Source organism: Protopterus annectens, chromosome 3.part0, assembly GCF_019279795.1.
Source record: "Protopterus annectens isolate FY-2018-M chromosome 3.part0, PAN1.0, whole genome shotgun sequence".
NCBI classification, from domain to species: Eukaryota; Metazoa; Chordata; order Ceratodontiformes; family Protopteridae; genus Protopterus; species Protopterus annectens.
In genome coordinates, this window is record NC_056731.1 from 719,564,829 (window position 1) to 719,590,483 (window position 25,655).

The 25,655-nt window shown below is 43.4% G+C and overlaps 1 protein-coding gene across 1 annotated transcript in view; it reads left to right on the top strand.

The window, feature by feature from the left end:
- Positions 1 to 25,655, top strand: part of LOC122796911 (ATP-binding cassette sub-family A member 13-like) — a 3,979,956-nt gene that overhangs the window by 1,270,806 nt on the left and 2,683,495 nt on the right. The gene's annotated exons all lie outside the window — the stretch shown is intronic.

Here is a 25,655-nt window from a genome sequence, read left to right on the forward strand (position 1 = left end):
GCAGATGGACAGGTGCAATATGTATTCACCCATGTGGCTGTGGTGTGTGTGGTTCTGCCATAGCACATGGACCCACAAATTGTAGTGGTTGCAGGGTAAAGTGGTAGAGGCCTGAGTAGTTCTCACACACAATATGCCTGTACCTGATGTTAACAACTGGAATGGTGTATGTGAATACCTGCATATCCTGGCACTGTTCCCAGGGAAGCTAAGTGTGTGTACTGGATGTGGGTGTGGTGTTCTGGACTGGTTGTGTTGTGTGTTACAGGTCCTGTGGTCCCAAAGCATGGTATAGAACATACCTGCCAGTGCGATGTGCATATCTGACCCTGACATAGGTGGCTGCAAATACATATATATATGCTATCCCCCACCTGACAGGTAGTACTACATCTACATACCTCTGTAGAAATAAAGATGTCAGCACCCTAGAAATACTATAGGTGCAGAACAAATGCCCAGTAATTCGGATAGTGTGCTCTGCTAATGCGTCTCCCTCAAGTGTCATAATATAGTTAGGTAGGGGTTCGAATCCTGCAAATGCTCCGGGTGAGTGGGGTTTGTGTGTGTGAAAGGCTGTGAGAGAGAAATCCCCCTTTTGGCAACTGGGAAAACACACTACAGGATGCACATTCCCCTTATTAAAGACTGATGATGTCAGCACCCTATAAGTACAGCAGGAGAAGAGAAGCCTCCCAGTAATGCGAATAGCGTGCTTTGCTAATGCATCCGTCTCAAGTGTCATAACATAGTTAGGTAGTGGTTTGAATCCTGCAAATGGCAAGTGTGTGTGTTTGGATGAGGGGGGTTAGTATGTGTGAGGGAAATGTCCCTTTTGGCAACTGGGAGAACACACTACATTATGCACACTCCCCTTTCTAAACACAGATGATGTCAGCACCCTATAAGTACAGCAGGAGAAGGGAAACTTCCCAGTAATGCGAATAGCGCGCTCTGCTAATCCATCCATCTCGAGTGTCGTAACATAGTTAGGTAGTGGTTTGAATTCTGCAAATGGCAAGTGTGTGTATTTGGATGAAGGAGGTTAGTGTGTGTGTGTGCAGATTTGTGTGAGGGAATGCGAATAGCACGCTCTGCTAATGCGTCTGTCTCGAGTGTCATACCAGAGTTAGGTAGTGGTTTGAATCCTGCAAATGGCCAGTGTGTGTGTTTGGATGAGGGGGGTTAGTATGTGTATGTGCAGATTTGTATGAGGGAAATGTCCCTTTTGGCAACTGGGAGAACACACTACAGGATGCACACTCCCCTTTCTAAACACAGATGATGTCAGCACCCTATAAGTACAGCAGGAGAAGGGAAGCCTCCCAGTAATGCGAATAGTGCGCTCTGCTAATGCGTCCGTCTCGACTGTCTTAACATAGTTAGGTGGTGGTTTGAATCCTGCAAATGGCAAGCATGTGTGTTTAGATGAGGGGGGTTAGTGTGTGTGTGCAAATAGGTGTGAGAGAAATGTCCCTTTTGGCAACTGGGAGAACACACTACAGGATGCACACTCCCCTTTCTAAACACAGATGATGTCAACACCCTATAAGTACAGCAGGAGAAGGTAAGCCTCCCAGTAGTGCGAATAGCATGCTCCGCTAATGCGTCCATCTCGAGTGTCATAACATAGTTAGATCGGGGTTTGAATCCTGAAAATGGCAAGTGTGTGTGTTTGGCTGAGGGGGGTTACTGTGTGTGTGCAAATTGGTGTGAGGAAAATGTCCTTTTTGGCAACTGGGAGAACACACTACAGGATGCACACTCCCCTTTCTAAACAAAGATGATGTCAGCACCCTATAAGTACAGCAGGAGAACGGAAGCCTCCCAGTAATGTGAATAGCGCACTCTGCTAATGTGTCTCTCCCGAGTATCGTAATGTAGTTAGGTAGGAGCTTGAAACCTGTAAATGGCATGTGTGTGTGTTTGGATGTGGGGAGTTTGTGTGTGTGCATTTCCGTATGAAAAAATGTTAGTTTTGGCAATCAGGAGATCACACCACCTGATGCACATTACCCTTTCAAAATACTGATGTTGTCAGCACCCTATAAGTACAGCCAGAGAAGAGGAACTATATAGTAAACCGAATAGTGCGCTTTGCTAATGCGTCTCTCTCACATGTCATGACTTAGTTAGGAAGGGGAATGAATCCTGCAAATGGCAAGTGTGCATGTGTGTGGGAGTAGTAGGGTGTGTGTAAATGCAAGTGTAAGAGAACAGATCCTTTTGGCAAATACTACAATACACCAGATGCTGCATACTCCCCCAGTAAACACGGGATGTCACCACACTATCAGCACAGCCAAACAGGGCTAGTTGGCTAGTAATGCCAATAGTGTGCTCTGCTACTGTGTCTATTACCATTGTCAGAGTACAGATAGGTATGTTTTGGTAACCCAGAACTGTCACGTGTGGTTGTGTCACACAGTATGACCTTGTGTGTGTGATTGTACATAACAATGCATGCCATTGCCTAAACCAGCAATGGCATTGCACACATGATGTATGTGTGTGACACATACACATAAATACCTGTGACCTGCAGTAGTTACCATGTCTGACACATGCCTCGAGTGGATAAATGGTATTTGCAATGTATACCAATATGACTGTGTCTTACTGTGCAGGGTCCGCACGTGGTATGTCTCTATACAGTGTGGGTGTCTATGGTGAAAGACCTACAGCAGGGGATACACATCTGGTCTGGGCCATATAGTGTACATGTAGTCAATGTACAGGTGCTGCATGTTCCCACCTGTTGTGGTAGTGGTAACATGTCATTCCACTGCAATTCAGTGACCACATGCTGTGAACCCTTCAACTAGTGTGTTGTAGCTACAGTAATGCTCGCACACAATGTTTGGCTGGATGCAGTCCGGCCATATAAACACATTTCTTGAGACTGTCATATTGCCAGTGTTGTTATGGAGGATAGGTGGTCTTCCTGTGTATGGGAGGGTTGTGTGTGCCAGGCTATGAACCAGATGGCAGTCTGACACACTGTTAGCTGCACATGAGTAGGCCCTGATGGTTTGTGCTGTGCCAACAACCTGGAGGTGTGTGTATCTGTGTTACCTTGGGATACCACCCCCCTATCCATGTGTGTTACATGTGTAGGGGACGACAGACATGGTATGGGACATAGCCTGTCAGTGATGGGTAACACCTGTGAGCCATGAATCATGAATCTGGTACTGCACAGACATTGCAGTTCACCATGCTGAGGGCAGTGTCTGGTGCATGCATCTTCCGGTGTACACTGCTGTTGTTGTATAGCAGCACTGTTAGTGTCCTAACCTGTGTGATACCCACGGAGGTGGCTATGTAAACCATGTCCTGCAGCATAAGGCAGTATGTGTGTACCAAGGAGCTTTGCCATTATACATCGGGCCATGGGTGTCACGTGCAAGATGACCCTTGCACATCATTGTGGCTTTCCTAGCATGTAAGCACACGTTGACAGCCAGTGGATACCCTATGAATGACAGTGGAGACTGAGCATAACGTAGACATACAACACCCTTCCCACATATAGTGGTAGAATACCTGGTGAGGGTATGTTGGCAACCAACATCAGGCTCATACTGGCCTGTGCCACATGCTGAGAGATCCATTCTATGTTCCCTATCATGTAGTCCAGGGAGGTATGTCTCAGGCAGCCATACTGGCATGGTCAATGAGTGAGTCATATGTGTCCATGCCTCTGACTGACCTGTATGCATGTGTGCTGTGGTGGACCATAGTGCCCCTGAGGTATATCACTGTGACCTTCACCAGATACAGCCTGTTGAGCGGGACCCCAGTGCAGCACACAAGACAGGTACCTGACACGTCTGTAGCAGGTGTGTTGTGTAGCCCTACAGGCTGTGAGTGTGTGGCACAGAGGATGTGCGTGCCATGTGTGGCATGTGCTCTGTTCCGACGGAACATATGCCTGTGTGCCAGCTGCAGAGGTGTGTGATGCCCAGGCAGGCTGCTATTCTGAGTCCCCACGTATGCCCCAGTGTGTTCAGCATGCTGTCAGTGCGTGTCAATGTCTGACTTGTATTGTAGTCACTGTAATATATTTTATTTATTTATTTATTTATCCTACATTTGTTGACTGGGATAGTCCGACTGGATGCATGTCCATTTCCAGGGGAGGCCCGTGGAGACAAGCTACGAGGGTAGCAGATACAGCATTACATAATACTAGCATTGCATATTACAAACAGATTATTTACAGAGATTACATAAGTAAGCAAGTCAAACATGTTCCACAGGTTAATTTTAGTCCTGAGCACAAGTCAGGATTAAATTAAAATTACACAGTAAAGTGGTTCACAGATTTTACACATTCGAGTTAGCCAGGCTTGATACATTGACATAGCCAGTTAAGTGACAAATGTTTGAGTCTACTGTTAAATTGACCTAAGGTGGACAGTAGGGTAATATCAGCTGGAAGTGAGTTCCAGGATCTACTTACAGGTTTGCAAAGAGAGAATCACCGGTTGTGTCATTAAACTTGCTAGTCTGAAGTAGTAATTTGTTAGAGGATTGAAGCGGTCTAGGATTGTTATAGGGGGTGATAATATTTGAAGTGCAGGAGTATTGTCTGGATTATAGAGGATTTTATAGGCCATAATCAGTTGGTTATACTGTATTAGGCTGGGTATTGCAAGCCAACCAAGCTGATTTAGACTGATGCAATGATGTGTCCTAAAAGGCAGCCCAGTGGCAAACCTGGCAATGTGGTTGTAGCAAATTGAGTGTTTGTTAAGGACAGTCTTGTTCATATTCGATGGTAGAGCGGATGCATACAGAAGGGTTGAAACAAGGTGTGAGCGAGCTATGGCACCTTTAGCTGGAGGGGCTAGGAAGGCTTTAATTCTGTAAAGTGACCCTAGTTTTCTATTGATGGCTTTGATAATCTGGTTAACATGTAGGTCACATTTGAGATTATTGTCTATGATGACACCTAATAGTTTCGGAGATGGGTCAGGGGAGATTATTGTGCCATCAGTTGATGTTATGGTAACGGTGAAAGCGGTAGACCTACGTGTTGGTGAAATAACAGCAGTTTAGTTTATTTTGGATTTAGGATCAGACGATGTTCAGAAAGCCAGTTTTCTATTGTATTAAAGGTGGTCTGGGTAGCTGACCATAACTCTACTGGAGATGTGGCTGAGCAGATCAGAGTAGAGTCTTCAGCATATTGGATACAGCTGACTTTTGGGATGACAGTATAAAGGTCGTTAATGAAGATGGAGAACTGCAAGGGCCCTAGTATAGAGCCTTGTGGTACTATGAGGGTGTTAGGTAGAAGGTTAGAGAGTTTGTTCTGCCAGAGGCCAGCCTGCTGTCGACCATGCAGGTAGGATTGAAACCATTGGAAGGCTCCAGTATCAAGACAGTGTTTGCAGGGTGTGGAGTACAAGTTGGTGATCAACCATATCGTATGCCTTGGAAAGATCCAAAAAGAGGGCTGAGGATATATAATTAGTGTTGCAAGTATGGTTTATGGTGTTAGTAAAGGCTAGGAGGCCTGAAATAGTGCTGTGATGAGGACGTAAGCCATGCTGAGTGTCTGCCATAATGCGATTTTGGATTAGGTGGTGCATGAATTGTCTATAACGAAAGTTTCCATAATCTTTGCAAGTGGAGAGAGTATAGCTATTGGCCTATAATTGGAGAATTAAGTAGAGCTGCCTCCTTTGTGAAGTGGGATTACATATGACATTTTCCAGATGGTGGGAAAGATAGATTCTACCATGGTTCCTTTGATTACCTTTGAGACGGGGTAAGCAATAGCATCATCTGGTTTTGATAGGTACTCGGCAGGGAGTTGATCGGCAGAAAGTGTAGTGGGTTTCACTGTTTCAATCAAGGTATAGAGAAGTGAAGTGGCGACTGGTCGGCAGCTGAACGCAAGTAGTTTTCTAGGGGTGCTACTTTCAGGACCAGGGGAGCTAGGAGGTAGATGGCTAGCTAGGGCCTGAAATGTCTCAGTAAAGAACTGGTCAAAACTATCAGGAACATCTTCAGGGGTATTATCAATAGTAGCAGCAGGGATTGGGGTTGACGTTTGTCCAGGATGTAGTATATATGACATGCCACCTGACAGGGTATGGCATTACTGGGTTCAGAGAGACCAGTCCCCAGATTGGCTGTGTGGTGGCATCCCACACATGTGTTGTACTTTCCTGGCCAAGGGTGATGGCTGACTGCATACATGTGGCAGCTGTGACATTGACACATGACTCACATAAACCACAACTGGACCATAGAGGCGATTCACAGGTTACCTTTGCACATGCTACCCTAGTAGTGTGATTGCCATGGTGAGTACCAACACATAGGGTCAATGGGGAACAACATAGTGAAGGTGTGTATGTGTGGGTGTACCGCTACTGTTTCATAGCACTGACATATATGACTGCACATGTGGGTAAATGCCAGGTAAGACGTGTGCAATGTGTCACAGGCAACGCACATGTGTACAGGACAGACAGTGACGTTCTGTTATGTGTAAAGTTGACATACGCATTGTACGCTATGCAGATGTCACTAGAAGTCTACAGAAGCACTGTAACTCTGCATTGCAGGTGTAAGCAGTGTTCCAGGGAACCCCAAGCAAACATGCATGCAAACAAAGCTACAGTAAACAGGGCTGTAAGTAGTGCATTATACAACAAAGAAGGGGTAACAATAACAGTAAGTTACAATGCAAATATGTAGGCACTATCAACATGTACCCAGGAATACACAGCGCAGATGCCCATGGTAGAACTGATATTATGTCATACTTATTTGTGATTTGGATTACATTGGTACTGCACACATATCTACATGCGCGAGCATCCACATGGCATAGTCATTGTGGGCAACTTGACACCATTACTGTACATGTCCACCATTGCATATCACTACTTGCGTTAGCTTTCCCCCTGTGCTACCCATGTATGCGGCTATCTGTTGACAACCTTACCACCGGCATGCAATTATGTGCAGCTGTTATACTTTGGTATGTACTATGGGTGCAGATAACAATTCAGGTCATTCATACAGTTACTGCAGCAAGCATGCTGAGATAAACACACAGTCATAGCAGCACACTGTACTGTTACCAACATGATACTACTAATACACTTCTATGTAGTCACCCTGTGCATCAGCAACGTGTTTACCTGTTCCCGCAATGATGTTGGAGATCGCAGGAGGTGGCACAGTGTCATCATATACACAGGGTGTGGATTAGGTATGCCTGAGTCAGTCACTGATACCACCAATTGACATGTGTGTGTATGTGTGTTGGTGAGGGCAGCAGTACAGGGTGGGGCAGTGTTGGTGCAGTGTGTGCGTATATGTGGTCACCCTAGGTGTTAACATTTTGCATGTGTGTATGCACGCACACAGTTCCACCTCATGGCTGCCATATACAGGGGTTTGTGGACAGCCACAGACTGCACCTGGCAGGCCATACAGATCAGTGTCTGTGTGCACGGACACGGTCCCTGTGCCTGGCAGGGGTGCTACGGACCGAATCCAGTACTAAGCCAGACTGGGTACTGTCATCAGAAGCGGGAGTATGTTGAATGTACACAAGTCCCTGTTGGGACTGTCCAAAGCCACGTGCACGTGGTCTCCTGGGGCGTTCCAATGACAGCACAGACCCAGCATTGCTGGGGCTGCTACTGGCACTATGGGGGCATGCGCGAGCCTGTTGTCGTCCACGCCGACTGCCAGCTGCTGCTGCTGCCGGCATACAGCCACGTCGACGCCGCAAACACCCACCATTGCCCTGGCTTATGGACATCTGGTTGTGGAACTGCTCTAATATGTCCCCACATCTGTCTATGACATCGGTGAAGTTACGGATAGCATCTGCAATGTCACGCATACTGTCTGTCATGGCTGTGCAACATGCTCTCAGCTCCCTCAGACCCTGTCTGATGTACCTTTCCATATGTGACTGTGCCTGCATGACAGTCCAAAACATAGCTGAGGTTGACAGACCTCTTTGGGCACGTCGGCCAGAGGCAGTACGCCCATGGATGCTCCCACGAGAACCCATGGGCAACTGTCTGTGTGGTACCATCGGAGGACCCTGCCCATGGCTGCTGTGTGGGGATGCATGTGCCACAGGTACCACATTACCCTGGTCTATGCCCACTGTGTCCTGTCCATCACCTAGGGACAATGGTGACAAAGGATGTACAGGCAGGATGACTGTGCGCAATGATGGGGTTGACAGCTGTGTACTGTCAATTGGCTGACCAATGGCAGACCCTGACACACCGTCCTGTACCATTACACAAATATCATCATTACCAGTAGCCGTGGCACAGGATTCAGGTTCCCTGCTGCAGGTCACCAGAGCAGCCCCAGAACCTGTGGGAGGAAGACAGGAAACACAGTTTACAGTCTCCATACATTGTTACCAGTGATGCACTTATGCACACATGCACACATGGACACATGCACACATGCACACATGGACACAGGCACACATGCACACATGGACACAGGCACACATGCAGACATGCACATGTGAACACATGCACACAGGCACACATGCACACATGCACACATGCACACAGGCACACATGCACACATGCGGACATGCGGACATGCACACGTGGACACATGCACACGTGGACACATGCACATATGCACATGTGGACACATGCGCACATGGACACATGCACACATGCACACGTGGTCACATGCGCACATGGGCACATGCACACATGCACGCGTGGTCACATGTACACATGCACACATGCACACATGCACATGTGGACAAGGCACACATGCACACATGCACACGTGCACACGTGGACACAGGCACACATGCACAGATGCACACGTGGACACAGGCACACCTGCACACATGCACACATGCACACATGCACACATGGACACAGGCACACCTGCACACATGCACACCCTGCAGTATACACACAGAGCACTACTGAGTTACACTACTGTTACTAGCATTATCAGGACTATTATAGGTTATGTTAAACACACTCACCAGCATGGATGGCCTGCCTTGCTGTAACCCTGGGGGGACCTGCAGAAATGATGAGATTAATGTCAGTGGGCACAACTGTGCCATTGATATTGCATATGATACAGTGTACAGAACAGTCAAGTGTACATATGGCATATTACCTGCACGCTCCAGGTCATGCTGCTGTGTGGAACCAGCCTCCATCATAATGCAGGTGTACTGCTGTTGGTGTTCCAGGGCTGGAGCCACAACACTTAGGAGTAGCCCCTCCAGTCTGGTGAGGGGGGGATGTGTGGCCACCCCTCCTCCTGTGGTGACCTGTTGCTTGTGGATATCTGATGCACACTGACGGACACTTTGGATTAAATCACTGCAATGATGTCGTACCTGCTCATATGCCCTGTTATACGTGCTAATATCATTTACCCTACGGACAAGGTCTTGCCACAGTGCGGCCCTCTCCTGCTGATTCTGACTAGTGCGGGAAAACAGGATGTCATAATCCCGCACCAGGCTCTGGTGGATCTCCTCATCTTCCGCCAGAGAGTAGGGGTTACGCTGTCGCGCCATCTCCCTGGAAGAGAACACAAACAGGATATCAGCAGACCATGTCAGCAATATATGGCACACATACTATACATGATACTCATGTGTAGTGATATACTACTAGTCCCATATGTTGCATGTGTGTGTGTGTGTCATGGTGGATACACAGGTACATGGCCAGATATCAGTGCTCAGCCAACACCTGTGCAACAATACCTGCCACATTTCACACAACATAGTAGTATGCCCCATCGGTCAGCACATACTGACAGGTGCAATGCACAACCTCACTCTGGGGGTTCATCCCAAGGTACTGTATGTGGGACACCGTCCACTACTGTGATGTGGACAGAAGTTACTCGGCCTGGATATACATATCCCACCACCACCACCAGCACAGTAGACTACTTTGATGTGTATGTGATTAGACAGTTATTCACTTGCTGGGACTGAGATGGTATCCATGCAGCACACTGGGCCAGTGGAAGCCACAAGCCACACTGCTGACCCCTTTGCAAATGCTTACCACGGACATGCCACAGATTGCATGGAACTAGCACACGCATTTCTAACCCAGACCCTATGCACAAAGGTTAGGCATCCTGTCCGGTGGACCCCAGACAGAGGCAGATTGTATAACAATAGCAGGAGGCTACTTCAGGACAGAGCACATTCACATTTAGGGAAGGCATCTGTGGTCAGCACTGGTACTACACTACGGTCCATCATAACAATGGCCACGGCCTACTCTGGGAGGGAAATGGACACAAACACTATGGATGACCACAAGGCCTTCTTCAGTTATGTTACACATATGGACCACATGCCTCAGATATGCTCTGTGTTAATACACAACTACTTAACATTCACCAAACACACGGATATTGGCAACAATCTTGCAGACATGTTTGGTGCATGTATCCCCACTCCTTCTCCCCCACCAGTTGAAATATTTATCACAGCTAGATGTAACCTCCCTATCATCTCACATATCCAGGTGAGGGCCACCCTCAGCAGAGAAGAACACACAGCATCACTGTGACCTTGTGGTATCCCTGGATGTGTGCTACCGGCACTCCGAGAGGACATACAACCGCATATAACACTGATAATTTATCTTGGCCATACTACAGGATATGTACCTGGACAGTGGCATACAGCAACAGTGGTCCCACACCACTAAGGGGGCACCTCGACTGACCCTGGGAATTACCACATCATATGCATAACGGGCCTGGTCTGCTAAGCTATGGAATTATGCAGTATGGGATGCATATGCAGTAATATCGGGTACCTGCAGACACTTGTTCCTAGCCAGTGTGCCTTTGGGATGGGCTGATCCTGCCTTTTGAACCTGGCTGACCTTTCAAAGCAGTCACTACAGCCATTGCTGGGCCAACACACAGACAACTGCTGCCAGGATCATGGCCTAAGACTGATTGACATGTAATGTATGGTCATCCCCTTTTGGTGGAACTATGTACACACAACATATCACATGGACATACCTATGGATACAGACCTATGACATTTGTAGGGTTCACAGTATGCACACTATTAACCTGCTACTTTTCATTACCTGTGTTTGTCACAGCAGGTTGCATTACCACTGCTTCTGCTTGCTGCTGCTCCTGTCAGTGCTGACAGCTTCGGGTGACAGAGTCACAGTGTATAATTTTTTTTTTTTTGCTCTCTCTCTCTCTCTCTCTCTCTCACTTCTCGCACTCCCTCTGTCTGTCTTTACAGACAATGCAATGAATGTATTGCATGTGGGGAGTGTTAGCACTGGATGCTTTTGTAGGTATCTGCATAGGTCCATGTGATGGCCTCTGCACCAATTGTAAGCCAGCATTTGCTAATTGCATACAGCCAGTTGTGTACTGATTGCAGTTCTCACTGTGATTTCAGGTCAGTGCTATAAAAGGGTATGTGGGATAGGCATTGCCCTTTAAGATTGTGAGGGTGGGGACCATGCTGGTATGCTGTGGGCAGTGTTCTGTGAGTGTAAAGGTTAGTATCTCTCTCATGATTCAGGCTGTGTTGTATATTCACATTTCTCGATTCCTCTCTCATGTTCCCTGTAGCAAGTGTGTATGCACAATGACTCCTACAACTATATATCTATATATATATATATATATATATATATATATATATATATATATATGATATATATATATATATATATATATATGTACATATACATACATTTATATATGTACTTTAACTGAACTTATTATCTACAAGCTACCAACTAGCATGGCTGTTTCTGTTCACACACTACTATTATGGAAATCCAGTAGTTTTGACAATAATTTTAAATGACATGTTTTGTGTACTACACATCCTATATTCCCTTTACATTCATCCCTACTATTATATGTTATATTTATTTTAGCACAATGTTTTTGTGTAAGAGTCATGGCTTAGTGGTAGGTCATACAGACTAGTGTTTCCAAGGTCCTGGGTTTGGGACTGACAGTGGGATTTTATTTTGCTTTTGAACTGAGTACAGGACCTGTCAATCAAAGTGACTAAGGCACTTTTAAGCAGTTGTAACCGGGTTAGCGCTGGTTTGTACGGAGCTCACGCATGCGCAATGACGTTCAGCTCTGCGCACACACGCGCACACCTGCTTACAACCGCATAATGGTGCTTACTCTGGCGCACACCCGGGCTATTTTCTTTGAAAGAAAAGAAAATGGGGAGACAGGAAAGTGGTGAAAAAGGGGTCACAAAGAGGGTAAGACAGTAGGGAAACAAGCTTGGGATGTGCAGGAGGGATGTAGGTAAGGCCCACAGCTGCCCATTTCTTCATCAGCAACAGCTGTGCATATGTATGTAATTTGGTGTGACATTTGAAACCTTCCACCCCTGAGAGAGGTGTCAGGACAACAATAATACTTGTTGTACAGCCAATTGTAATTGATAGGTTCCATGTCCAGCAGACATGTGTGCGGAATGGGCAGCTATGTATGGGGTGTAATTTTTTTGTGGGTACAGAGTGCCCTTTTTTTTTTTTCAGGTGAGAGTGGTATGTCAGGTGAAGGAAGTCAGTACAGCTGGGGAGGTAGGTTGGGTAGGTAAACAGACAAGACAAATGAGACGCATACAGAGGCGGTGTATGACATGTGTCGGGGGGGTTACACAATTGACGGGGACAGAGGTTTGGATATCCAGAGCCCATGAGCCCACAGATGGCAACAGTGGAACTGATATACCCACCCATAGGCAGTTGCCACTGTTCCTTCACTGCCCAGGACGGGGTTGTGCTGGGGGCTGTGTAGGCCGGCCAACAGGCATGCCCGTTAGTTGCACCACCCGTGCCTTGAGCTGGCATAGGGGCTCAAGAACAGAGTCTCGAATCTCCCTACGCACCACAGTCCGGACGCTACAGAGGGTGAGTGGTGGTTCTCCTCTGGCCACACTTGCAGAGGGGGGACGAGCCCCATCCCCTGCAGTGCTTCCATCCGCAGGTGGCACAGGGCCACCGGAGGAGGGTCCGGACTCAGCACTAGTGCCAGGTGCACTCGCCAGCTGAGGTGGGAGAGGTGGGTCCGCTGGAACCCGCCTTCCCTGTCGTCCTATGTTTTGCATTATGTCATGACAGTTTGGGTTAGTGACATATAATACCATTCACAATTAGTTGTAACAGCATGCATTAGTATTCCCATTAACCAAACACCCAGATATTCACACCATTGAACAGCGTGCATAACACATGCATAATTTGAACAGAAATACACAGTCCAACAACATGCAGGGTTAATTGATGGCAACAGGCCATCAGGTGTGGATGTATGAACAGGGCGGATGCATCAACGGACATGCAAATATATATGACCCAACAGGACAAATGTCCAGGAGTGTTAATTGTGATTGCACATACCATTTTCACGTGGAATGGGTTATATGTGGTTATAGGGTGGGGTAAAGAAAATAATATTAACACCTTCGAATAACAATACATATGCTGTACATTTCTAATAGCTACAGTTATATACACACTACTGTTCTAACTACAGTTTCCTATATGATAACTATTTCAACTTGGTGATAGGACTGTTACTGCAACATCAATATACATTTTATTGTTCTTCATACACATTCATATCTAGCTTTGTTCAGCTACATCATCCTGCTACATTTGCTTTATATAGCTGTAGACAAGTGTGGATGTTTGGTATATCAGACAATCATCCTATCTGCATATTGCAGACTGAGAGCAACATATCCAGATTTTGGGATACACATTCCAGATGCAGCAACACTTTGAACAGATTTCGCTGTTTGGTTTTGAATCTCACATGCATTTCATTCTGTCTTGACTGCAGTATACTTTATTCAGGGGTTATTACTACTGTATTGCTGGATTCATGACACTTTCTCACACTCTCTCACTTGCTTTCATTTTACTATTCAGGATGGTACTTACTTCTAGGCTTTAGTGACATGTTTTACCTGTAGTTTTTACAATCCTTTCCAGCAGTCTCACTTCTGTCATGTTTCAGTCTTTCAACAGGGATATATTTCACACATGTGATTTCATCATCTTCTGCAGCTATACTTTTCAGCCTGCTGCAGGTTGTGTACTATTTTCTTGCAGGTAGGGCATTTTTATTTCAGAATATATGTCAGACAGTTTCATTTTTCGGTTTAACCTACAGGCTGAAACACACTTTTGTAATCAAGCAATACTTGCAGACACTTTCACACTGTTACTTGCACATTTTATTCCTTACTGACTACACTGCACTCTTTTGCTGACTGTCATACTTTTATATTTCTTTACAGTTACTGGTAGTGGATTACTGACCTGCCTGGTGGCGCAACCGCACCAGCCTATCGCCATAGGCTCTGCGGTTCGCAGAACGGACACCTGCAGCTGTAATATAAATGAAGTAATATTGGAATGCACATCTCCATAATATCAGCTAGTTTAATTTCTTACATACATAATTAAATGTAACTTACTCAGTAGTGGGGCGTTGGGTGTTTGCCGGGCCTCCTGGATCCAAAGGTTCAGTTGGTCCTGCTTGCATCTCTTCAGGTCTGCATGGTGGTGACGGACCTGCTCACCAGTCCTTGGAATCCCTGTGGTACTGGTGAGATCATGAGCCAACTGGTCCCACGCCTCGGCCCTGTATGCTCCCCAGAGGACCTGGCCCTGCATTAGTTGGGCCTCATGATTATGGACTAGGAGCCAGACCATGTACCTGGACTCCTCAACACCCCACCTCTGTGCTCGAAAGCAACTACCCTCTCCTACTCCTGTCATTCTGCCTGCAGGTCAGTTCTACAATCGTTTATGCTGTGTATTCCCGCCTATGGGACTTATATAGTCCGTTTTTCCTGCACATATCTGTGATTGGCCATTTTGGAATTGTATCAACTTCAGTAAACCTGTATTGTCATGCTCCAGTTTGTATTCATTCCTATATATTAGCTATTATTGCATTTAAAGGTACTGCTGTCATGGCTTAGTGGTTCTGTACCTTGACTATGGTGTATAGTATCCTGGGTTTGAACCTTGCCACTGCTTTTTATTTTTCATGACTGTCTAGACATGCTGAGGGGTGTGTCTGTGTAAAGGCAGTTTTGATACGGCTTGCTCAACGTTGCCCATCGGCTAGCTTGTTTGCGAGGTGCGCAGCTCCGCGCAAACGGGGTACGCTGCTTTAAGCCTCATTTGGCTATCAGCACACATATTACACTCAGCTCAGTTAGGGGCACATAGATTTAGCATGTTAGACCACTGCTCAGCTACGGGCGCTCATTTTGTACCAGTTAAACCACTGCTCATCTACTGGCAGATGCACTCACTCTGTTAAACTGTAGCTCAGCTATGGGCACATCTGGCATTTTTTATTCTTTTGTTACCTCACATTTCTTCAATATAAATGGGCTATTTCATTACATTTTACATAAATTGTGGTTTTATGTGTACATATTTGTCAGGGACTTGTTTCCTGCTTATTTTGCTAATAAAAAAAAATTGGTGTTGTGGGGGCTCGAACCATGAATGCCTGCTCTTCAGCCAACATCTCTACTGCTACGCTATTGCTTCATGGCTTATTTTGCATATTTAGTTCTTATATGCTTTCACACTGACTGCTAACTGTAGCTGCGCTTACGGCACGCCAGCATAAATGCGCACTCACGGTTAAACATTTTTACAATTTTAAAAAAATATATAACATGTTTATTTAGATGTTTTCTGTTCATAGTCTGTGGGGGCATGTGTTGTGTTCTGTTTATTCACATTTCCGTGGACTCTGTCGTGGGTGTTTACTTTGGGAACTTTTCCTTTTCTGGGGGCGTGTCCACTTACATGGCTCGGCCTACGGACACGCCCCCTACTGTCTTACACGGACCGTGTTGGCCTTAAGTGTGATTCAGCATGCTTTCATGAATATGCAGAGCATGCTGACATCACTCAGTTTAACTGCAGCCTCCGTGTATGAGTTATAACTCTTACACGGAGGCTTCGTGAATCCTGCCCAATGTAAATGATAATCACAATCAGTGAAAAAACAACAGAAACATCATACAATTATATCTACAGTAGTGCAAAATGACAGCACACCTACTTAGAAACATTTGCTAAGTAGTATTACATAAGTCCTGTGCGATTAAAAAAAAAATTGTGATGTCATAAATGCTTTGGTTTAAAAGAGAGAAAAAGAGAGAGAGATACAGGACAAAACAAAGAAAGCATGCATTTCAACCAAGACAGCAGTAAGGCAGAAGAGTAAATAAGCTGAGAATAGTATTTGATGAAATCTACCCAGTGTCCCTTAAACAATCACATTTGAATGCATTAGAGAGATCTAGATTAAATTTATTTTATTTGAAGGATAATAATTTGTTTTGCCAGCTAATGACAGATGGCATAGAAGTCTAAGAAGCAGTAGCTTCCCTTGTAAAAGCCTTTTTCACAAATGCATTTCATAAGTAGCCAAAGACAAATTTATCCTTATTATCTTAATTTTGATTCCTGGGAGAAGAATATTTTGCTGCTGCCGTGGACCTGTTCATTATCAAGGGGTAGTAGCCTTCATTTAGCAGCTTTGAAGTTAATGTACTAAGCTGTGATTGTTAGCTCACTGGTTGGTTGGACTGTAAAGTAATGGTGTTAACTACTTTTTATGTGTGAATAACTCTTAAGATTTTATTTTCTGTGGTTGAATAATGTCAGCATTATGAGCCGAGAGAAGTATAATTATAGACAGGGAGTATTCTTATCTTGGGAAGAACACATTTTGGTACTGACCCATCTCACGTCAGTATTTGTTTTGAGACATAATATGAAAGTTTAAGATGGCTAGGAACTTTTATGAATTGCTGTTCTGTGCATGAGTAAAAGGATTGGCTTTGCTTGTGGTGAACTCATATGCTTCTCATGGGTTATGCACACAAAACAGATATTTGTAAGGTCATTAATTGTTAAGGCATGATTATCTGACTATGAGCTGGTAGTTATTTTGTTACCATCCAATTACAAATTCTTACAATTTTTTAGAGACACAATTTCAATTCCTGGTAGGAATTATTGCCCTTGGCAGCAACACTTTCATCAACATACATGATTCAGATTATTTCAGGAAAATCATATGCCAAGTTATTTATAAAGATTATGATTAGGAAGGGATCAACCACTGGGTCTTTTGTATCCCTTCTAGTATTGATGCCAGTCTGAAGTCCTAGAGATCTGACATGTAACTAAGTAAGTGTTTTTGAAAGGTAATTGTCAAAATGCTATATTACTTTTAGTAGAAATAATCTGTCCAACAGTGAATGAGGAACTGGTAAAGCTTGCCTTATCAAAAATAAACCATAAATCAGCAGCAGGAGCTGATGGTCTTAATGGATATTTTGTAAAAGGAATATCTAAAGGAATATAAAAGTTGATTTCATTTTGACAGATTTTTGACATCTTTGGAGGGGTCATTTGTTCGTAAAATGTGAAAGGAAGTTACTGCAGTCCGTATTCTGAAAGTTAAACCTGGATAAATGGTAGACAATTATCAATCTATTGTTTTGACTTGTCTGCTGGGAATATGCTTGGAGAGGGCATTGTGGCTCCCCTGTAAGCAAGTCTTAGATTTTGGCTTTGATATATAGCAAAATGGATTCCTTTCCAGTAGATCATGTGTTACAAATTTGATAAGCTTTTATGAAAATAGTGTTAGCTCTTTGGATAATGTACTAGCTGCGGATGTGTTTTTTTTTTTTTTTTTGGGGGGGTGGCTAAAGCTTTTGATTCCATCCCCTATAAAACAGTTTTAGAGAACTTAATGAAAATTGATAAATCTTTTTATGTAGCAAAATGGGTATAAAAATGGTTATGGGGCAGGACTTATAAGTAAGAATTAAAAATTGTTATTCTGATTACAGAATTATGTTTAGGGTATACTTCAGGGTTCTGCTCTGAGGCCACTGTTATTTGGTTTGGTGCTGAGGCCACTGTTATTTGGTTTGGTACTGTCTGAATGTCCAAACTCCCATTTGTATGGTTAAGCAAGTTTGACAATGACATTAAAATAAGTCAGATGGTAATTAATACTAACGATTGGTACTCATTACAAAAATACTTGGATAATCTATATTAATAGGTAACAACTAAGGGTATGAGATTTAATAAAGGTAAGGCTACCATTTTACATTTTGGGTACAGCAATAATCAGTATCTTTATGCTTTGGATAATCATATTTTTTTCTCTTCTAAAGTAATAAAAGATCTTTGTATCATATCAGATAATAATTTGAAATTTGAAGCTAATACGATAAATATAAATAAGAAAATGTTATGGTCTGATTAAGAATATCCTTCACTGCTTCACAAGTTGAGACAGACATGTGTTAATAAAGATTTATTTAATATGTATAAGACCTATTATTCTGTATGAGGATCACTATGTATGATTAATGTTTCTCAACTAATGAAGTTGGAATGCATTCAGAAAACATTTACTAGACAGATAAATGGCTATCATATTTTATCTTAGAAAGAAAGTTCAGAATACTTGTCTGTGTATTCTCTGGCTTATCAATTTTTAAGAGGTGATATGATTATGATATATATATGTCTTAAGAATATTTTTTGGGCTGCTACTTTATGTAATAATTTTGTTGATCATGATATTGGCACTAGAAAGAGAAACCTATATGCAAGGTGACTCATTATTAATTAAAGGTTAAAGAGCTCTTTTTTTCTGAATAGGGCAGGTAGGATTTTCAATTTATTGCCTAGACAAGTAAAACTGGAAAATGATTCACCTATTTTTAAATGAGATTTAGACAAATAGCTTTCTACATCTTTATACTCCTCAGTGATGTCTGCAAGGCAAACTTTAAATTGGCCATTGTAGGCCCTAACTTTGTTAACTCATTGAATACATTGCAAAACTCATACCTACATATCTAAAACAATAGAGGGTGATGTTCATCTACTGAATAAAAGCTCTCAGCTACATTAAATGACAGTTAACCAAACATGCATCCCTCATTATGTTTTACCTCTTTCTCAAATTGTAGAAACCATCTAAACTTGTTCTTCCCTTGCTTGACATCAGTCTGAATTCAAACCGATGACTATTTCAGAATATTAATACTAACGGTTAGATTAACGCGGTGGTGGTGCTGCCGTAACATTGTCACCTCACAGTAAGACATTGTCCTGTTTGATTCTCAGTTAGAGAGTCTTCTGTGTGGAGACATGCGTGAATATGCGTACCTTCATTGAAGGATGTGTGTCAGGGCCGGCAACTCAGCACATAAAAATCTACTGCCAATCATTAGCGGACCGGAGTTCCGCTGTGGCGACCCCTAACTGGGAAAAGCCAAAAGACTCAACAACAACAACAATACTAACTGTTAGATTACCAGGTTCAATATTTCAGCACCTGCATTTTATTCACAACAAGAAAATAGTTATTTTCACATAATGCAGTATTCTAGTCAGATTACTAGTAACCATAAGCTTTAAAGTCCATAAGGCCTGAATGTGGAGACAGTTTAATCATTATAACAAAACTTCATACAATTTTGTTGTTCTTCAGAATCTTACACAATGTAATAACACCATTTCTTTTCTCTCTTTCTCTAATTTAGACAAACCACAGCCTGCTTAGTGTATTTAGCTGCATACAATATCCATACATTCTTACCCTATATCTTATTCTCTTGGTAGTCCCTGCTTTACTGCACATTGTTACTAATTCATATTTTCTGTTAAACAAAACCTCTACCTCATAAATATTGCTTGTTTAGATAGATTAACAGCTTGCAATTTATAACTTTTTTGTTTCCTTCTCTGGATTTAACTAATCTCCCTACACATCTCTTGTACTGAGATTTATTGCTTCATTAAATGTTAAAGCAGTCTCTCTTGATGTTATCTTCTCAATTTAATGAACACTAATCATGATGTAGCATGCAAAACTTTTATTACACTTTCAGTCTCCTTTTGTCTGTCTCTCTTTCTAACACACACACAGACACACACATAGTAGAGGTGTAGTATGATTTACATATTTGCCATCCTAGCATTTTTCAAGATTTCATTTTTTAGCCAATTGGAAATAAATTATGTATTTCCATTTCTAGGCATAATTTGATATTTAAGCACTGTATTTAATATCAGTAACTTAATAATTTCTGATGAAGGGCTCATGCCAGCTCAAAAGCTTTACTAATTCCAAACATATGTAGGCCCAATAAAAGGTACTATGTCACATCTGTATTCTTTGCGTTTTCAAATAAATGTGGTTATTGTTTTTAGCCCTGAGTTGCAGTGAAGTGGAAGTATAAATCATTAGTTAAGGGATGGTGGGAGTGGCAAAGGTATAAGTACAGGACAATATTTTGCTTAAGTACCTCCAAGAGCAGGAATGATCACCAAGCTGTTACCCGTGCTTGAAATTGTATTTCCATCAGTCTGTTTCTGTTTATTTTATATTTCAAAAACTGAGTTTTCATCAGTGTTGGAAATCCCATTTATCCATCACAATATGTATAGATGTTGAGATCATGTAACTCTATTAATCATAAAATATCTCCTTGCAGTCCTGGTAGTATTATGGATTTTACTTGGATTATTCAGTAAAAATCCATGTGAGGACTCAATCCCAAAGCAGTTTTGTAAGCAATTCATGAATTCAGAAAACGTCCTTTTGTTGAGTTTAATATTTATCTATAAGATATATATTTATTTATTTATTTATTTATTTTAAATTTGTTGACCGGGAAAATCCGACTGGATATATGTCCATTTTCAGCGGAGGCCCGGGGAGAAAAGCTCCACATTGACAGTAATTTACATACATATGAACAGAGAATATACTACTTATTTTGATAATTAATACATAGGTACAAAGAGATATATGAACAGAGAATCTACTGCTTCTGACTAATACGTAGGTACAAAGAGATATGCAATTGTTAACATTTAAGGTTTAGAAGGAAAAAATGTCAGAGTAATGCTAGATAGAGGAAGAGCCTAAAGGAAAGCATGTGGATAAGTGGGGTTCCGGAGGGTAGTGGGTTTAGTCTGGTTTGGAACATTGACAGAGCCACTGGTTTTTAAAGTGAAGGGATAGATTTTTCTTGAATTTGGATAAAGAGGTGATGGTGGTGAGTTGAGGCGGAAGGGAATTCCATATTTTACCAATGGAATTTGCAAACAGCAGTCACCTCAAAGTTACAGGATTTGACTGTTTGAGCAAGTAGCCTATTTGCTGGCAGACTAGTTAGGTTTAGATATGGGGTGATTAAATTACGCAGTGCAGGAATGGAGTCAGGTTGATTGAGAATTTTAAAAGCTACTGTTAGCTGGGTCTGTTGGAGTAGGTTAGGTAGTTCCACCCAGCCTAGGTTGTGCAGGTTGATACAGTGATGGGTTTTATAAGGCATGCCAGTAACAAATCTAGCAATGTGATTGTAGCAACCTGAGAGCTTATTTAGGTCTGATTTGTACAGGTTGGTGAGTATGGGTGAGGCATAAAGAAGTGAGGAGAGGAGATGAGACCGGGCTGTGTCTTCTCTTGCCTTGGGAGTTAGAAAGGATCTTATTCTATAAAGGGACCCCAGTTTTTTGTTAACTGTTTTAATAGTTTGGTTAATGTGAAGGTCGAATCTGAGTTTGTTGTCTATGGTAACACCTAGTAATTTGGAATTTGAGTCTGGGGATATAATAGTCCCATTTTTGGATTGAACAGAAAAGAGTATAGAGGAAGGTTTATGGGTAGGCTGGAAGAGTAATAGTTTGGTTTTTTTAGGGTTAAGGATCAAGTGGCGACCTAGCAACCAGTCTTCAACTGCAGTCAGACAGTCTTGGGTTTTGGATAATAGCTTGGTTGGTGACCTGTCCGTGTTTATTAGTGTTGAGTCGTCTGCATATTGTATACAGGAGGTCTCGGGGATGACTGTGTGGAGGTCATTTATAAAAATAGAAAAGAGTAGGGGTCCCAGGATGGAGCCTTGGGGAACCGCTGTGGAGTTAGGTAATAGGGCGAGTTTGTTTTGCCATAGTACAGCTTGATTTCTATCTGAGAGATAGGCACGAAACCACTTGAGTGTTGTGTTGTCTAGTTCGAATGTTTTTAGAGTGTTGTGAAGTAGTTGGTGGTTGACCATATCAAAGGCCTTTGATAGGTCAAGAAAGAGAGCGGATGACATGTTTTTGTTGTTTTTGTTGTGGTTTATTGTGTCAGTGAAGGACAGGAGGGCGGTAGTAGTGCTGTGTTTGGGTCTGAAGCCATGCTGTGAGGTAGTTAGGAGCTTGCTCTGTGTTAGGTAGTGTACTAGTTGTTTGTGTATGCATTTTTCCATGATTTTAGCAAGTGGTGACAGTATGGCTATTGGCCTGTAGTTGGATAGATCAGTAGATGTCCCACCTTTGTGGAGAGGGATGACCTGGGAGATTTTCCAAATTGAGGGGATAGTAGATTCCGTTATGGTGCGGTTGATTAGGATGGAGATGGGGTAGGCTATGACCTCTGCAGCTTTTTGTAGATAATCAGCTGGTAGAAGGTCAGCAGCAATGGTAGTAGGCTTTAGTTTCTTCAGTAGGGATCTAATGAAGGAAGTGGAAACAGGTTGTAGGTGGAAGGAGGGTTCAGACTTCAGAGTCGAACTTGTGGTAGTGGGGCTGGTGGGAGGTTGTTGTGCCGCTAAGGATTTGATAACATTGATAAAGAAAGAGTTGAATGTATTGGCCACTTCTTCAGGACTTTTATCATTTAGGTCGGCTGGAGTTGGAGTAAAGGTCTTGCCTGGATGGAGAAGGTTGTTAATACCTGCCCAGAACTTTTGGGGATTATGTTAGTGTTTATTTTGGAGTTGGTGGTAGTAATTCTTTTTGTCTAGTAAAATAGATTTTTTTGTCACATTTCTAAGTTGTTCATAGGTTCATAGGTTCATAGGTTCATACTAGGCTATCTGCCCGAGGGCATTTACAAGCCTAGCCCATCGTTTTGTGGCTTACGCCACCCCTTTAGTATGGGGAACTATACCCATTATTTTGCTGTGCCTCTGTCGAGCAGTGACACTGAGGTAATCCCTGGGGTATATCTGCGATCTCCCATCCATTGGTCAAGATTTCTCTTGAACAAGGCCAGCGAGGGGCTCTGCCTCACATGTACCGGGATTCTGTTCCACAGCATAGGGAGTCTTTGGGTGATGAATCTATCCCTCCAGCACGTCCTATTAATAGCTGTGTCGAGGTTTAAGTCTCGCGCCCTTGTGGCTCTGATGGATCTAGATTTTTTGAGGTGAAGCATATTCATCAAATCTGGGTTTGACATGGCCTTGTATGTTAGGCAAAGGTCACCTCTGAGCAAGCGTGGCGACTGAATAGAGCTGGAGTTCTTTCAGTCGGGCAGCATAGGATAGATTTTTGAGACCCTTTATCCTTTTGGTGAGGAACTTTTGTGGCCTCTCCAGCTGCTGCAAGTGTCGGGTCAGATACATTCCAAATGGGGCATTGTACTCAATCATTGGTCTGATGAGTGATGAGTAAAGGGAGACTATAACCTCCCTTGATCTAGATGAGAATCCCTTCATGATAAGGTGGGCGATGTAGAAGGTCTTCCTAACTACTTTAGCTACATGGGTGTCGAATGACAGACTACTATCAACCTGGGTCCCCAGGTCCCTGATAACTTCTTCTGTGCTCAGTGGATTGCCTCCTATTTAGTAGCTAGGGGTAACCTTGTTTTTCCCGAAGGGTATGACTATGCATTTTTTGGCATTTAACTTTAGGCCGTGGCTCTGGCACCAGTTATCCGTTTCTGTGAGACCCTTCTGAAGGATATCTGTGTCAGATGTGTTTTCTACTATGGCGCCCAGTTTGCAGTCATCTGCAAACTTTGTCAGCCATAACCCTCCTGTGTTTGCTTGTACTTCAGAAAAGTAGATGCCAAACAAGAGTGGGCCCAGGACTGAGCCCTGTGGGACACCACTTGTGACAGGCTTTGAGTCTGACATGGCGCCAGCAACTCTGACCCTGTGGGTTCTGTCACTCAGCCAGTTTGCAACCCATCTTGTGATGTATGGGTTAACATTTAAGCTGATGAGTTTTTCAATGATGCCCGAGTGGGGTATTGTATGAAGGCCTTAGCCAGATCGAGGTAGGCTGTATGGACTGCCTTTCCCTCATCAATGGCTTTGGTGACTGTTTCGAAAAAGTCAACCAAGTTTAAAAGGCATGATCTGCCTTTGACAAAGCCAAACTGGGTTGGATCCAAAGTCTGCAAATTCCCAATGTCTTTATTTATGAGGTCCATTATGATCCTCTCCATGGCTTTGCAGATAAGGCTTGTCAAGCTAATGGGCGGTAATTACCAGGGTCGGTGGAGGCACCGCCTTTGTGAAGTGGGACCACAGTTGCAGTGCGCCACTCCTGGAGTGCGTATCCAGAGGTAAGACTTTGATTAAACAGCTGTCCTAGCTGTGGGTTTAATTCCTCATTGAGTTCGTGGAGCACACAGCCGGGGACACCATCAGGTCCCATGGATGCTGTGTTTTTGCTTTGGAGAGAGCAGTTCTCACTTGGGCGCTGGAGATGTTTGGGGGGCTGCAATCATTTGGTATAGATATCTCTCCTTTTGGGGGGGAGGGGGGAGAAGTTTGCACTGAACCTGTCAGCCAGTATGTTGGCAATGTCTGTAGGATCAGTAATCTTCACATCATTTTGAACTAGTTCTGAGCATATCTGGGAGTTTCCTCTTAGGTTTCTAACATAGCTAAAGAAGGCCTTATGATTGTCTTTTGAGTCTTTAGCTATTTTTCTCTCGAAATTTGCTTTGGATGATTTTATGAGAGCTCTTAGTATTTTACTTATAGTGATCAAGGGTGTCTTACCTTTTAAGGATTTTGCTCTATCTTGTAGTAGCTTCCTCCTTTTGTTGTAGAGTTTGTTTATGGCTGGGGTCCACCAGACTGGACGCTTGCCTTTGGTACAAAGAGTCTTTGTTTTGCTTGGGATTGCCTTATCCATGCAGTCCTGCAGGTGCTGGTAGAAGGCATTTGTAAGTGATTCAGCGGCTTGAGTACTGTTTTCCTGGCTCGGGGCCTTAAAGGAGACCACACTAGTCTTTAGAAGTGTGAAGTCGGCTTTTGGGAAGTTCTTTACTGTGGTCTTTTTATTTCAGGTGGGGGTGGGATGAGGACCTCCAGCGAGATTAGTTTGTGATCTGATCTCACCAGTGAGGGGTATACTTCCGGTGTTGAACATTGTGCTCCCATGTTCGTGATGATGAGATCAAGTATGTTATCTCCTCTTGTGGGAATGGTGACTAGTTGTTCCATGGCATTTGAGTTTATGAATTCCAGGAACTTTTGGGCTAGGGTGTTTGGGCTTGAGTAGTGTTCCCAGTCTATATTTGGGTAATTGAAGTCACCTAGTATGATGGTATTTGGTGATACATTTATCCCCTCTAGTGTTTTCAGGAAGGCCATGTGAGGTTCCTGAGTTTGTGAGGGTGGCCTGTAACATGCTACTATTTGCAGAGCAGTCTTGCCTACGGTTAATTGCACCTGGATGGTCTCCGATGCATCATGCGTTGCCACCAGTCTTGTGGTGTGGGTGTCCTTGATGAATATGGATACCCCC